The 14,860-nt window shown below is 45.7% G+C and overlaps 2 long non-coding RNA genes across 2 annotated transcripts in view; both read right to left on the bottom strand.

The window, feature by feature from the left end:
* Window positions 1–14,860, bottom strand: part of LOC137862533 (uncharacterized) — a 453,236-nt gene that overhangs the window by 155,131 nt on the left and 283,245 nt on the right. The window lies entirely within an intron of this gene.
* LOC137862453 (uncharacterized) lies at window positions 5,531–6,173 on the bottom strand. Its single transcript, XR_011100286.1, has 2 exons — window positions 5,983–6,173; window positions 5,531–5,828 (listed from the first exon to the last, which is right to left on the bottom strand). It is a non-coding gene; the product is annotated as an uncharacterized lncRNA (long non-coding RNA).

Below are 14,860 nucleotides of genomic sequence, written 5' to 3' on the forward strand. Positions count from 1 at the left end.
TGTAGAAAGAAAAATCTAGGTGCAGAACAGATTATATGCCAAAACAATGAAACACCAAACAATCTTCCTTTCAGATAAGGCATGACCAGGCTGACAACACAAACCTTTCCTCAGAGCTTCGTGACATGAGGATTTCCCTTCCCTCTCCACAACTGCACAAAGCACCTGCAGAGACAAGGGAAAAGCACACTCTGAGGCACCTCACAGCCACAGTGTACCTGCTGCAAGACCTCTCACTTCCCAGCTCTGTTACTTCAACTGCTCACCAGCTCTAACTGAGATTCTTCGCTCACAGCACCACTCCAAACTCTGCCCGGGCCACACAACACACACTACACAAGCTACATTGCCTAAGACACACAAGCTGGAACGTTCCCGCCCAACAAAGAGTCACATTGCACAGGAAGGCTGCTGCATATTCCTAGAAACCAAACCTACCAGTCCTGAGCAGCTCCCCACCTCCTCCTGCCAACCACGCTCAGCACACACACTATTTGCCCATCAAAAAAAACCAAAAACTTAGAACATACACACACACACACAAAAAAAAAAAAACAACTCAGATCCACAAATGCCAAAAAGACATGCACACACACGAGCCTCGGCAGGGGTAATCACAGACTTACTCTTTGCAGATAAAAAAGGTGACTCTGATACAACCCTGCTCAGTCTCTTGGTAATGCTGCATCTATGCTGTCAAGCCACAGGTAGCATGCAGTCAAGCTGGTTTTAGTCCTTTGGAGAATTACACAAGTGGGTTTATACATCTAGAGATTAAAATATAGCTCAAAAACAGAAGAGTATCCCACCATCCCAAAAAAAACAGTGAGCCAGCAGCCCCTACTAAATATCCCTCTACTAAGTGAATTCCAAGCACTTAAAATCCAGAAATCCATAGGCTCCAGCCTGCCTAGAGAACCCTGCAACTGACTAAAGGAAAACCAAAGCACTTACCCCCAAAGAGCAGCCCAGGCAGAAGGAGCTCTCTGATGGCATGCCTGGGGCTCATATAGCATTTAGCCCCGTCCAGCACCCAAACCCAATCACCTGGGAAAGGGGAGGGGCAAAGCACAAGAAAGTAGGAAGAGAGCAAAAGAAGCAGCTGTGGGTTTTTTTTTCCTTTGTTTTTTAAAATCTGTTTTATCTCAAAAAAATTCAGAGAGACCTGTGGTGTTTCTAGAAGCAAAACTCCCCTTTTGCTTTTGCTGCAGCTTTTAATGTTGAACTGATAATGTCACCAAGCAAGTAACTGAAACTTCTTCAACTGGAATTAGTTTAAACACGCTCACCGTCATCTGCAAACACTGAGAACCAGCATTCACTAGCCCTAACCCTAACCCCTGACCCTAACCCCAACCCTCAACCTTAACTCTAACCCTAGCCCCAGCCCTAGTCCCTAACCCCAACCCTAGTTCCCGAGAACTTCATTTCCCGGTATGCTCTGGGCACCCAACATGGCCCCTCGGAAGTACAGAGTCCCAGAACTACATTTCCCGTTATGCTCCGGACACCCGACATGGCCTCCCGGAAGTCCAGAGTCCCAGAACTACATTTCCCGGCATGCAAAGGGCACCAAACATGGCCTCCCGGAAGTTCGGAGTCCCAGAACTACATTTCCCGGTATGCTCCGGGCACCCAACATGGCCTCCCGGAAGTTCGGAGTCCCAGAACTACATTTCCCGGTATGCTCCGGTCATCCAACATGGCCTCCCGGAAGTTCGGAGTCCCAGAACTACATTTCCCGGCATGCTCTGGGCACCCAACATGGCCTCCCGGAAGTTCGGAGTCCCAGAACTACATTTCCCGGCATGCTCTGGGCACCCAACATGGCCTCCCGGAAGTTCGGAGTCCCAGAACTACTATTCCCAGTATCCTCTGGGCACCCAACATAGCCTCCCGGAAGTTCGGAGTCCCAGAACTACATTTCCCGGCATGCTCTGGGCACTCAACGTGGCCTACCGGAAGCCTGGTGCTGGAAAACTACACCTACCAGCATTCCCTGGACAGCCGGCACGGCCAATCAGAGGCCGAGTTGTCGAGAACTCCATTTAACAGCACTCACTGTAACTCTAGCCCTTACACAAAAAATCTTCAATCCCTAACCCTAAAAATCCTCGAAACCCCTACAGACCTAACCCAAACTATTTACCACACTAAAGCCATGAAGACCTATGCCTACAATCCCTAACCCAATAAATTAAGATGCTTAATTCCCAAACCCACAAAATTAAGACAAATCCCAAACCCAAAAACATAGGACACTCAAATACCAAACCCCCTTCCGAAAAAGAAAATAAGAAAAAAAATCAAACAAAACAAAAACAACAAAAGGGGTAGACCTGGTGGCATCTGCCCTATAACCCTGCAAAAATCATGAGGGACATAGAACAACAAAGCAAAGACACAAAATAACATTGACATCCTATCCATAAATGTGCTATAGCAATTAATCACCTCCAAAGATCTTCACGCAATAAATGCACATACTACTAGATTGGTTCTCTCTAAAAGATCATACAAGACTCTGACCCACCAAAAGAACCCTGCATGTAGCTAACAGAAGAATAAACAAAGCACTGCCCCCAAAGAGCAGCCCAGGCAGAAAGAGCTCTCTGATAGCATGCCTAGGGCTCTACAACATTTGACCCCGCCCAGCACCGAAACCCAATCACCTGGGAAAGAGGAGGGGGCAAACCACAACAAAGAGAGCAGAAGCAGCAGCAGCTGTGTTCTTTTATTTTGTTTATTTTATTTTTTTTCCCCATCCCTAGTTTACAGCATGCGGAGTGCAGACAAAAGAACTGTGGTGTTCTCTAGAAGCAAAATTTTTTGCCTGTATTTTTGCCTCAGCTTTGAACATAGAAAGGACAATACAACAAAGAAAGTAACTGAAATATTTTCAACGGGAATTAGCTCAAAACTTTCATTTACATATGAAGAAAAATCTAGGAGCGTAGGAAATTACACATCAAAAAAAAAAGACGTAATAAGCAACGCGCATGCGCGCCCCCCGGCCGCCTGCAGTACTCGTTCTCCACCAGCAGGTGGCGGCAGAGGGCGCCCGCGGGCACCACCGCGCATGCGCGGCTGCCGGCCGCCTGCAGTACTCCTTTCCGAACAGCAGGTGGCGGCAGAGGGCGCTCGCGGGCACCACCGCGCATGCGCAGCTGCCGGCCGCCTGCAGTACTCCTTTCCGAACAGCAGGTGGCGGCAGAGGGCGCCCGCGGGCACCACCGCGCATGCGCACCCCCCGGCCGCCTGCAGTACTCGTTTTCCACCAGCAGGTGGCGGCAGAGGGCGCTCGCGGGCACCACCGCGCATGCGCAGCTGCCGGCCGCCTGCAGTACACCTTTCCGAACAGCAGGTGGCAGTAGAGGGCGCCCGCGGGCGCCACCGCGCATGCACGTCCCCCGGCCCCCTGCAGTACCCCTTTTCCACCAGAAGGTGGCGGCAGAGGGCGCCTGCGGGCGACACCGCGCATGCGCGGACGCCGGCGGCCTGCAGTACTGGTTTCCGAACAGCAGGCGGCGGCAGAGGGCGCTCGCGGGCGCCACCGCGCATGCGCACCCCCCGGCCGCCTGCAGTACTCGTTTTCCACCAGCAGGTGGCGGCAGAGGGCGCCCGCGGGCGTCACTGCGCATGCGCGCCCTTCTGTCGCCTGCAGTACCCCTTTCAGCACTGGGTGCGCCGGGAGTCTCTGCTCCGCCGAGGCGCACACAAGTCACAGCAGGCGGCTGGTTTTATACTCCTAGGCTAATACATATTCATTGCTACTTCTAGAAAAGGCAGGGTTATTGTAATTAGTTCCTGGAATCCGAACCCGCCCACTGGCGCATGTGTTATCAGTCTCTGGTGGTCCCTCTGCGGGTCTCTCGTACTGAAGGCTCACAGTCTTCCTCCCAGGCTTTTCCCTCGTCCTTCTCCTTTGTCCATCTTGGCTGGATGTCAGAGACTTGCATAGTGCCCCATGCAATAGTCATAACAGTTAGCAGTTATTCTGAAACCCCTTTGTTCTCTTGTCCCCTATTAACCCGAATTGCTGGACCATTCCTTTGCAAGATGAGAAGAGGTAAAGAGAGCAGGAGGAACAGCAGCCCTGTTTTTGGTCTGGCTTAGTTCAACAGGGTGCAGCACAAGCAACCAGGCTGTTTCTCTTCAAAGACTTGCCTTAGCATTGGTGAAGGAAACTGACCGGGCTGACAACCCTCTTACCTTTTTGCACCACTCCACACCGTGGGGACTTCGTCTCTCCAAGGCTGCACAAGGGAAGGGCGGAAACAAGACAAAAAGCACATCCTGAGGCACCTCATAACCACAGCCCACCTACTGCAATACTTGTGTCTCTCTTCCCAGCTGCTTCATCTCTGTGGCTCTCCGTCTCCAAACCACATTCTTTTTAACTGCCATGCAGAGTGGCAGTCCTCCGGGCGCCATAGAGCAGCACCATATTTTTTTTTTTATTAGTATTTTTTAATTTCAAAACAGCAGTCCGCTTCCCTCTGGAGATGGACAGTAGGTCCAGCCAGTCACCGAGTTGCCAACACAAAGCTTCACAGTTCCAGAAGGCGCTCTTTCCTTTGACTGATTCCTTATAAATGTTATCTACCACTGGCAAAAGCAATAAACAGACTGCAAGCATGCACTGCCATCTTTGACAAACTTTATGTTTTTAATTTTATTATTTCAAAAGAGCAGTCCACTTGCCTCTACATCTGTGAAGTAGATCAAACCAGTCACTAAGTTGCCAAACAAGAACTTGACGGTTCCAGAAAGCGCTGTTTCCTTTGACCGGTTCCTCCTAATGTTTATCTACTGCTGGAAAAAAAGCAAAAAGACTGTGCCAGCTGCCCTTGAGTCCTCGCCCAGAGCTTGAGTATTCACCCACAGACAGACTAGACGTCTTTTTCAAAAGTCAGGACAATGTATTATTGCACTGATGGAACACCACTTTAGCTACCATCGCTAATTGCCAGGCAGGACAGCTCCAGGCCAAACACAGACATAAAGAGGCATGCTACAAACATCATGAATGAAACATGGGAAAAGAATTACTTATGCTATAAGAATTACTCACCTGAAAAAGAGCTGCATGCAATAAAGGCACCTACTACTATATAGATTAATTTACTTTAAATGATCCTACTAGATGTCACCTTAAATAGATGTACTTATCTCTTTTCACTTGGAAACACATCAACCCGTAGACTTTAACCCACCACCAGGCAGGGACTAGGAATACTAAATAGAGGAGAAAACGAGTGTTGTGAGCCTGAAGTGTGTACAACGATAGTAAAGACGGCTCCTGAGAGGATGAGGAAACAAAGGGAAAGCTGCTTACCTCTGAGAAGTCATCCTTGATCTTTGTGCCACAGACATTTGTCTTCAATGCTTGGTGCACGAGTTTAGGGGTCCCTGTCCGTTGAAGGCTTACCTCAGGGAAGTCCTACATGGCTCCACCTGCATTACTGATTTTTTCTGCCAGCAGGCAATGGCAGAAAATCCTGAGAAACGGCAGACATCTTCCCAAACCATTTTCTCAATAACAGAAGCAGTGCGAACATGCGCTGAAAACCACAAGTGAAAACATCAGAAAAACACACCCCACGTTGTCTCAGGTAGGAAATAACTGCCCTGAGCAACATGCCCTTCCCAGGGTGAACCCAATGTACCCAAGGCCTTAGGGGGAAGGCAGAAAACTAACCCAAGACTCTTAGTACATCTCCTGAGAATTGCAATTTCCATTTACTCCATGTCTTCTGGTCTCACAGGATGAGGCAGAGGTATAACTAATTCCTCCTCCATCTCTCTGTAAAGAGCTTTTCTCCTATCTGTGACAAAGGAGAAAAACGTTATGATCGTAGGAGTCACTCCACAAAGCCACACGCAGTGAATTCACTGTTACAGTTAAGATTGTTTTTAATCAAAGAGACCTCGGCCACACGAACTTTCCAAGCTTTTCTCTGTTTCCAAGCTTAAACTTACCGCCAGCAGCAACCCGCGCCTCCCAGCACGCACGGCCCCGCCCCGGCCCCGCCCCGGGGAAAGCCCGGCCGCGCAGCCCGGAGCCCACGGGGCCGCCCGGCACCGCAGAACTACAGCTCCCAGCACGCCTCGGGGCGGGGCAGCCCAGCCAACCCAGAGGGGCGTCGGCCAAGCGCACACAACCGCTCCCCCCACCCCCCCCGGGCATTGCTGCCGCCGCCACCGTCTCCCAGCCCCCTCTCCCCCAGCTCCCCAAAGCCCCGCGCAGTGCAGACACCGATGCACGCCCGGCCCAGCCCGCTCCGGGGCGGCACCGTGCGGGAACGGCACGGGCTGGGCCAGGCGGCGTCAGCAGCGCGGGCCATCACAAAGAGCCTTTGTGAGGGCGGAAACACTCCCTGATTGGCTGCGAATCCAGGGCAGAAGTGACGTCAGGCCGTGCCTTCATTGAGGGCGGAAACACTCCTTGATTGGCTGGTAATTCAGGGCGGAACTTGCATCACAAAGTGCCTTCCCTGAGGGCGGAAACACTCTCTGATTGGCTGGGAACCCAGGGCAGAAGTGATGTCAGGATGTGCTTTCATTGAGGGCGGAAACACTCCCTGATTGGCTGCGAATCCAGGGCGGAACTTGCATCACAAAGTGCCTTCCCTGAGGGCGGAAACACTCTCTGATTGGCTGGGAATCCAAGGCGGAATTTGCATCACGGAGTACCTTCACTGAGGGCGGAAACGCCCCCTGATTGGCTGCGAATCCAGGGCGGACGTGACGTCACAGCACGCTTTGGTTCCCAGCCCAGTACAGACCCAGCCGGTGTGGCTGCAGGCCCGGAGAAGGGGGCGCTGCCTTTGTGCTGGGGGCAGGGGTCCTGCAGCGCCCCCCGGTTCCCCGTGGCTAGGCGAGGCAGCCGGCTCCGCGCATGCGCAGAAGCTGAGTGGCAGGCACGGCTTCCCGGAGCAGTGCTGGTGTGCGAGCTGAAAAAAAGAAAAAACATTAAAAAAAAAAAAAAAAAACACCACTCACATCAGTACTGAGTTTTAAGGAAAGGGTGTCTGAACTACTTCATCCTTGTCCACCTTGTTCATGTTATTTGTCTTCCAGCTCTCACAGTGGTACAGGTTCGGTATTCCTGTTGAAGGAAGGGGCAGTACAGAGCAATACAGCACGCAGGGATTTTTTTTCTGAGCACCTCAGTTCGAGATACATCCCAGTTTTGCACAGACTGCCTTGATCTCATTTTCTGGTTTATCTGTACTTGTGCTGCAACAGCATTTCTCCAATGAATGCATCACCACACAAATTGATAAATATATAGAATAACCCCGTGTGTCTGTACTCAGTGAACAACCTCCGCAGGGACTAAGGAAGTAGGTTATCCAGTTTATGTTTCAGGTAATGGCAGATTACGCGTGGCACATGTATTATAGGTAAAGTCCCCAGGTTTCTGCTGGTCTGCTATGCTGGTTCCAATATATTACTAGAGTGCCAGGAGCCCCAGCCCTAAAATGCATTAATGCCTGGGCAGTCTATCAATGTCTCTCTTCATTGATGTGAATAATTGAGTGTCATGACACAGGCTGGAACTTTGCTAATAGTTAAAATGCTTTTGTGTTAAAGGAAGTAATGGAGGGAGGAGGAGCCTGTCTGTAAGTCATGGCCATAAACAGGATATATGGGGGTTTGTTCCTGCTTTGGGAATTTTTGACAACTCTGTGTACACACTGGAGTGAAACTTTCTCTCCCTCAGGATGATTTGTGTTTTTCAAAAGTGATTGGTTAGAGCATGTGCGGATTTCATTACAGTTTTGCTTTCCTTGTGATAGGTATTTTTATCACTGAACTGCTTTCTGATTTTTTCTTTATTCTAATATGTTCCTGTATAAGGAAAGTCAGATAGACAAGGAAATCATTAGAACTGTGATTGTTCTGGTACCTTCGGCAGAAATAATGAGAGAAAAGCAGTTTTTGCTGAAAACAAAAGGGCATTCAACATCAGGAGATATGTTCAACATAAGCACACTTGCAGGATTACCACTGACAATCAAGTTCCTGCTTGAACACCAGACACAAGTCTGCAAGGGCAAAAACTGTTTCTCCAGACATATGTAAGAATTTGCATTTGGAGTTCAAATGAATGCACTTTGCTCCTCAGTGCAATCATCAGGGCAGTCATCTTCCTTACAGAGAAAATGAAGCATATGGAGGTTATTAAATAGGATTGGTCAACATTTTTCCACTAGTGCAGGTTTTTACAGAAAATGTCATTCTTTATGAAAAACTTTTAATTAACAGAAAATCTGGAAGACAGTTGGATGAAAAAGAATGTATTGCAAAACTAGATGGCCCTAATCTCCTCTAGAGTCAAACAGGGATTTCATCTTCCATGGTCATACTGTGAAGTTCTGCCTCTTGTTGTCAAGAGCAGATTTCAGTTTGATATGAGAACTGTTCTGCAGCATGAGCCTGCAACGCTGAAAAGATGACAAAGATGAGATCACAAACAACAACTCCCAGAAAGGGCAGCAGTGGTACAATGGATCACCCATTGTAGTTCAGACAGTTGTTCATATTTAGCACATTTCAGTTCTGATGTTTCCTTTTTTTCTGGAGGTCATATTTTTCTTGCAAGTCAATTAATAGATTTTCCCAAGGCCAGGTATGTTCTGGCAGAACATAACAGGTCTTTGCAACCTCTAACATCAAAATAAGATGGCGATCACATGAACAGCATAGAAAAAAAATAGAATGGACAAAAAATCTAAACTATGGAATAAGTATCTAAAATACATTTCCCTGATCCTATTTGGTAGTATGTCCTGTACTCCAAGAACAGTAACATAACTACCATTTTGATGTATATGCACATGAACTGATAAATTGACTGTTCTTTGTCAGTATAAATCTCCTACAATCACAATGAGTCACTCCAATCCAGAGTGTGATTGCCTACATTTTGGTGTTGGGAAAAAAACACCTACTCCTCAAGTTGATAAAACTTCTGTCACAACCATTAATGCAACTGCCAGCTGCTTTTCCTGCTTCTAGAAAGTTATTTTTTTCCTTATGATGGTAATATACGATATGCCCAATCTATAACTGTGCTTCAAAGAAGGACAACAAAAACCTCAAAGATCCTGAGAATGGAGCTTTAAAACTTTGCTTCCAGCTGTTAATCTTGAGATAAGTTTACCTGTAGTGACAAGAATTGCTGTAGCTGAGCATCTCATTACATTACACCCAAGATATAATCAGTACCCAGAGGGATAGCTGGATTGCAGGAAATTGAAGCCATTAGCTCTCAAATGGAAAAAGCAGTAGTGCCAAGGCACAGCATCACTGTTTAGATGTCCAGATCTTCCCTGATAGCAGAAATCTCTATCGCTAAGGCCACTGCTCTCTTTCTGGTTCACTGCAAGAGAAATTTCATTCTGTTTTATCAAGACAGTCACAAGTAAAACAAAGCAAGATGTGAAAGATAATAACTAAGGCATTTCTACCTGTGAAATTAGAGATCCTTCAGCAACCCTGGAACCTCCACAAACTGTCCTACAAAGCAACACAATAAAAATACAAACAAAAGGATGTCATATCTACTAATGCACTATTCCACAGGTCCCAAGTGATAATGTTCCACTTAATTGGGTCAAGATCCAATGCATCCTGAAAGGCACTTAACTCACAGAGGCTTCACTATACACTTAAAGAAAGGCAGTAATAATCACAAAATGTTTACACAAGTAAGTCCAGGTCCATAGTTGAGCCTGGTGGCCTCTTTCAAGTATGATTTAATAATAGTACAGCAAGTGTCCTCTGAAAATTTGAAAAAAAAATGAAAGAAAGTTGAGAAAGTCTCAAAAAAAAATTTTTTTTAAATATAGTCCCAGAAAATGTGCATGTATTTGTTCCTTGTCTACCTGCAAAGTATGACCGCAAGTACCTCTGTAACAGACTCTGTTTATCATTTAATTATTCAGAGCTATCAGCCTGCATTAGCTTTACGGAGTTTCACTCTTCACCCTTTACGGGTTCTGTGGAAGTTAGGCTGATTTTATAACTTCTCAGAAAGAATACATTTGAAAAAAGAACTTACTGTGCTCAGTAAACCCCAGTGTGCGTTGGTTCTCTCTCCTATCCTATCTCCTTTATTGTTCTCATTAATTCATGTGTTATTCTTCACATCTTGTCTTCTTCTCCATATACGTTGCTCTGACAGTGACCTAAAACCATGTACTACTACCAGAAGCCTCAGTGAAGTCCTAGTCATTTTTAGTTGTCCTACAATAATAAATTAAGTGTTCCTTTTAATTCTGTATCAGCATAGATCTCACCATGCATTACAGGAATAGATAAATACCATTTTATCCATTTTACAAGAAGCTATCACTTAAGATAACATGATGAGTCACTGGCATAGCTTCAACAGCATCTGCACTGGAACACCATCAGCACAGCTGCCTGAGAACTCCTGGTAGGATGTTATCTCATCTGAGAAGAGGAACAGGTTGCAGTTCCTGCCTAGAGGATTAGGCAGCAAATGTCTGTCTTTGTTTTAAATTATATGTGTCCTCTCAGTGTACATAGCAGTTGCTCAGAAATGTGACCCCAGCAGAGCATAAACTATGGACATGCAGACCAAGTATCATTCCAATTTCCTCCAGCAAATACGTTTTTTTGTTTTGTTTTGTTTTGTTTTTGTTTTTGTTTGGGGCTTGGTTGATTGGTTATTTTTGCTTATGGTTTCTACTTAGAAAATTTTTTCTTTTTTACTCTGTAATGATACCTGATCTCATCTCTTGGAGGGCAGAGATAGATACTTGCTCACTTGTTTATAGACACTGCATACAAGACACAAAACTGTTACAAAGCATAGCTGCCCAGTGACTTTGGTTTGAATGCTTAGTAACGGAAGTACTGTGTGACAGGGGCTCATGTGAGGTCAGCACCACACTGTGTGAGGAAGTCATGGGTCCAGCCACATCTAAACAGACCAGGAGAAAAGGATCAGATGCATCAGGGCATCAGTGAGGCAACTGATGGAAAACCTTACTGTGAGGACCTTGGGGCTTGGCGCACCAGACCCGTGACCCTGTGCTCACATGATGTGCCTGGATCCCACTTTCTGATTTGGTGCTTTAAGACAGGTAAGAAGAGCTACCACTTCATGCTTCTCATGGGCAAGAGGATATTGTTATGCTGAAAACTCTGGATCTTCACTTTCTGGACTTTCTACTCATGAAGCAGCTGTGAATGCTCTTCTTCCTGCATCTCTGTTCTGTCCCTGTAGAATAGCCTTTCTGAGAGACACAGGAGAAATCTGGAGAAAATTTGTAGTAGTAAGAGAAGGAAGAGTCTGCTGTGGAGTTATCCCTTGTAGTTTGGATAGGTGCAAGATCTACAACATACCTGAGAGAACTCTTTCACTGGCTGCCACAACTGAATTTGAAATTTATGCAAGACTTGAAGCTTTTGGGAATTTGTTTTTCTTTGCCTTTTTAAGTCTTGTCTTCATTTTCCCGTGTGTCCATCCCTCATCTGCACCCACACAATAGTATCCTCTTAGCAGGCAACTTAACAGGAGATGAGTCAAGTCAGGAACATGAGGCCTCAGCAGAGCTTTGTAGGGGACTGAATGAATGCAATGTCTCCATGTCACAAGATTCTAGTGCATTGGGAAGAGACTGGCTGTGGATGATCTAGAGTGAGCAGAAGAGGACTTTTGCTTTGGTAGGTCAGCCAGTAAGTGCACCAGTATAGTGGAACCAGTGCCAACTGGTGATGGCATGGAAAGCTGCTCTAAATGATACTGCCAATAAGCAGATCAGATACCTGTTGCAGTGGGAATTTAGCTTTAGAATTTTCTGAAGGAAGAAAAATGTAATTGTTTGGAAAACCCCAGAGTGCTTATTTTTAGTTTGCTATTTTATTTCTAATTAAAGAACACAATCATTAGGTAGTGTTTTGTGTGTTTGTTCATTAATTTTCAAAGTCTATGTAACAAGGAAAGGAAACACACCACTGATCAAAATTCTGATTGAAAAGGCTGTGCAGTTTGTGCCTTCCAGAAGAGTTGAATGTCCTTTCTGGACACTGAGAGTGTAGAGGAACATAGGCTCGGTCTAAAAGGCATGAATCACTGCACAGAACTATATTCCAAAGGCAAGAGCTCTTTCTAAGATGTGAAGGGTTGGAATGAGGCAGCAAGAAAAACACCAATGAAAGCCACTAAGGTGGTTCTTTGTTTGTTTGTTTTTCCTGTGTTTTCAGGATTTGTTTTAAATACTTCCTGGATTTTCAGTTGAATCTGTAGGTTTGGAATTTGTCCTGAATTACACCCCTTCATGTTATTTCTACGCTGACTATATCCTTTTAATTTGTACATTTAAATGTTGCTGAAAAAGCGAATCATCAGGAGTTGGTATAAATACATCTTTAAAGAGCAAATGTTTGTGGTGCAGAGAGTAAATGGCTAATGCGCACACCCCTGCAAAGCCCCATCCTTGGGAATACTGAGGTCCTCCATAAAGACACTGACTACCTACAGTAGCCCAAGAGAGACTGAGTGCTCAGGACTTTGGGGGAAAAGCTCCACTTTTCTTTGTGTGAGCCCTGTCCTAGCATTTCTGGAAATCACCTCTATGTTTCAGTAATTGAAGGAGGGCATAGGGCTGACAAGAGGCCCCGGCTGGCAGCTTGGTGTGCTGATTTTATTCTTGGCTTCATCTGATTATTTTCGCTACCATGTTTTGTTAGTATCAGCAGGAAAGAAAATTGGTGCCATAAACTATCCATCAGACTATAAGTTGCTCTCCATGCCAAAATTCTCAATTATTATTCAGCTGTTAGACATATCCTGTGAGGTCTGACAATGTATGGTCAAGGGAGTGCAAGGGAAAATAAACAGTTGTCTGAAATAGACCATGGCTTTTATCCCCTTGTTACTCTTTATCCCTACCTCTCCCCTCCTTTTTTTTTTTTTTTTTTTTTTTTTGGAGGAGGGGGTCCTCAAGGAATAAAACAGGTATCTTTAAATAGAATGAAGAACACAAAAATACCAAAAATACCTGCCATAAGAAAAATGTTTGTTGAAATGGCACACTACAGCACAAGCTGTAGTGGTAGAAACTGTGGATTTCAATCACTGATTTGCTATCAGCAGTGAATGGTGGTTATCAGGGCTGTCAGGCCTGCCTGATTGCAAAAACTTTTTTTAAAGCATATATTATTTTACAGTACTATAGTACAGTTGAGAAAAAGTATTAATCCCATTTCACAACTTGCAGAGAGATCTTGAGGGCTAGGCAAACACCAAAAATATGAAGTTTAACAAGATCATGTGCTGTATTGTGCACCTGGGACAGAGCGTTCCTGGCTGTACGTGCAGACCTGGGGACAAGAGGCTGGAGAGCAGCCCTGCAGAAAGGACCTGTGTGGACCTGTGTGGAGCCAGGAGTTGCACTCGATGATCCTTCTGGGTCCCTTCCAACTTGAGATACGCTATGATTCTATGATCTAAAATAAATAAACAAAACATCAGTTAAGGTACTACCATTGTCAAAGTGCAATCTCAAAGTACAGTCTCATTGGCTGCTGTGCATTGGTGATTGGAAAGCACACTGATCTGGTACGAGAACTTCTACGACTGTCATCTCCCTTGCGTTCCTGGTTGGGTTTTGACCTCAGACCTGCATGATATCAGCAGTGCAAACAGCTGTTTGTTTGTTTGTTTGTTTGTTTGTTTGTTTGTTTTTTGGTACCTCCTCACACAGCTCCGACACATGAAAAAGATGATTTTTCTAGGGTAGTGTTGCCTTTGCACTGTGGGGTCTCATGAGCCAGATGCAGAGATGACAGAGGAAAGAAGGGACTGCTGGCCACAAGTAAAGGCAGAAACTTGTGGCTTCTTTTAGGTCAGAATATGCTGTGATCCATTTGTCTCAACATTTCTCCTGTCTGCATGTGACACTTACCTCCTAAGTTATAACTCCAGCTAAGACATATGTAGCTTTTGGAGTCAACTGCAACTTCTTGAATGTACCTTCCCCATATCTGAGAATGCCTCATACTGCAGTGAGAACTGGAGAGAAGGCTCTGGGCAAACTGGCTGTACCAGGGGACCAACCACATTGCTCAAGGAGAGGAAGGCTATGCAGGCAAATACTGTATGTGTGAATCACCTATCTTAATGGACATTAACTAGATCTTGAAAAAATACACTTTTTTTTTTTTTTTTTTCCCCAAAAGGAGTGTGCTTTAAATGGCTTTGGGCCAAACCTATGCAGTTCATCACACCTAGCTCTCGAGGCCATTGGAAAGGAGACCAGCACTGAGGTGGGTAGCAGTGCTACTCTTTCAGAGTGTGGGTGGCAAGAATGCAGGCAAAAATTAGCTTCTACAGTGGGCCTCTATCATCTGGGCACTGTCATCACCAGGCTATGTTACCCACACAAGGAAGTTCTTAAGAGCTGCGGAATTCCATCACTCTTATTTCCATGAGGAAAAATTTTCCATTTTTCTCAGTTTGGTGCACATGGGGCCTTGGATCCAATATGCACTGACAAATACATCATCAAGCTCCTGCAGCTATGGCAAGGAGGGTGAACATGGCAGGGATAGAAAAAGGGACAGGGACATGCTTTTGGGGTGGGGTATGACATCAGTGAAGTCCAAGTTTGCAAATGAAGGGAATGACAGTGAGCAGAGTTTGTTTCTTCAGCCTGCTGGGGTCCTTGGCCCTTTTAGGAACTAAAAAGTCACAGAATAAATGATTTCTCATGACTATTCCTATGGGTTAAATTCATCCTCTTGATGCTCCTAAGTGTGATCTTTAGTGATTGTTCACATAGAATATTTATTGTATTTAACACTGAAAGTTCTGGGG

This window comes from Anas acuta, chromosome 11, assembly GCF_963932015.1.
Source record: "Anas acuta chromosome 11, bAnaAcu1.1, whole genome shotgun sequence".
Lineage (NCBI taxonomy): Eukaryota > Metazoa > Chordata > Aves > Anseriformes > Anatidae > Anas > Anas acuta.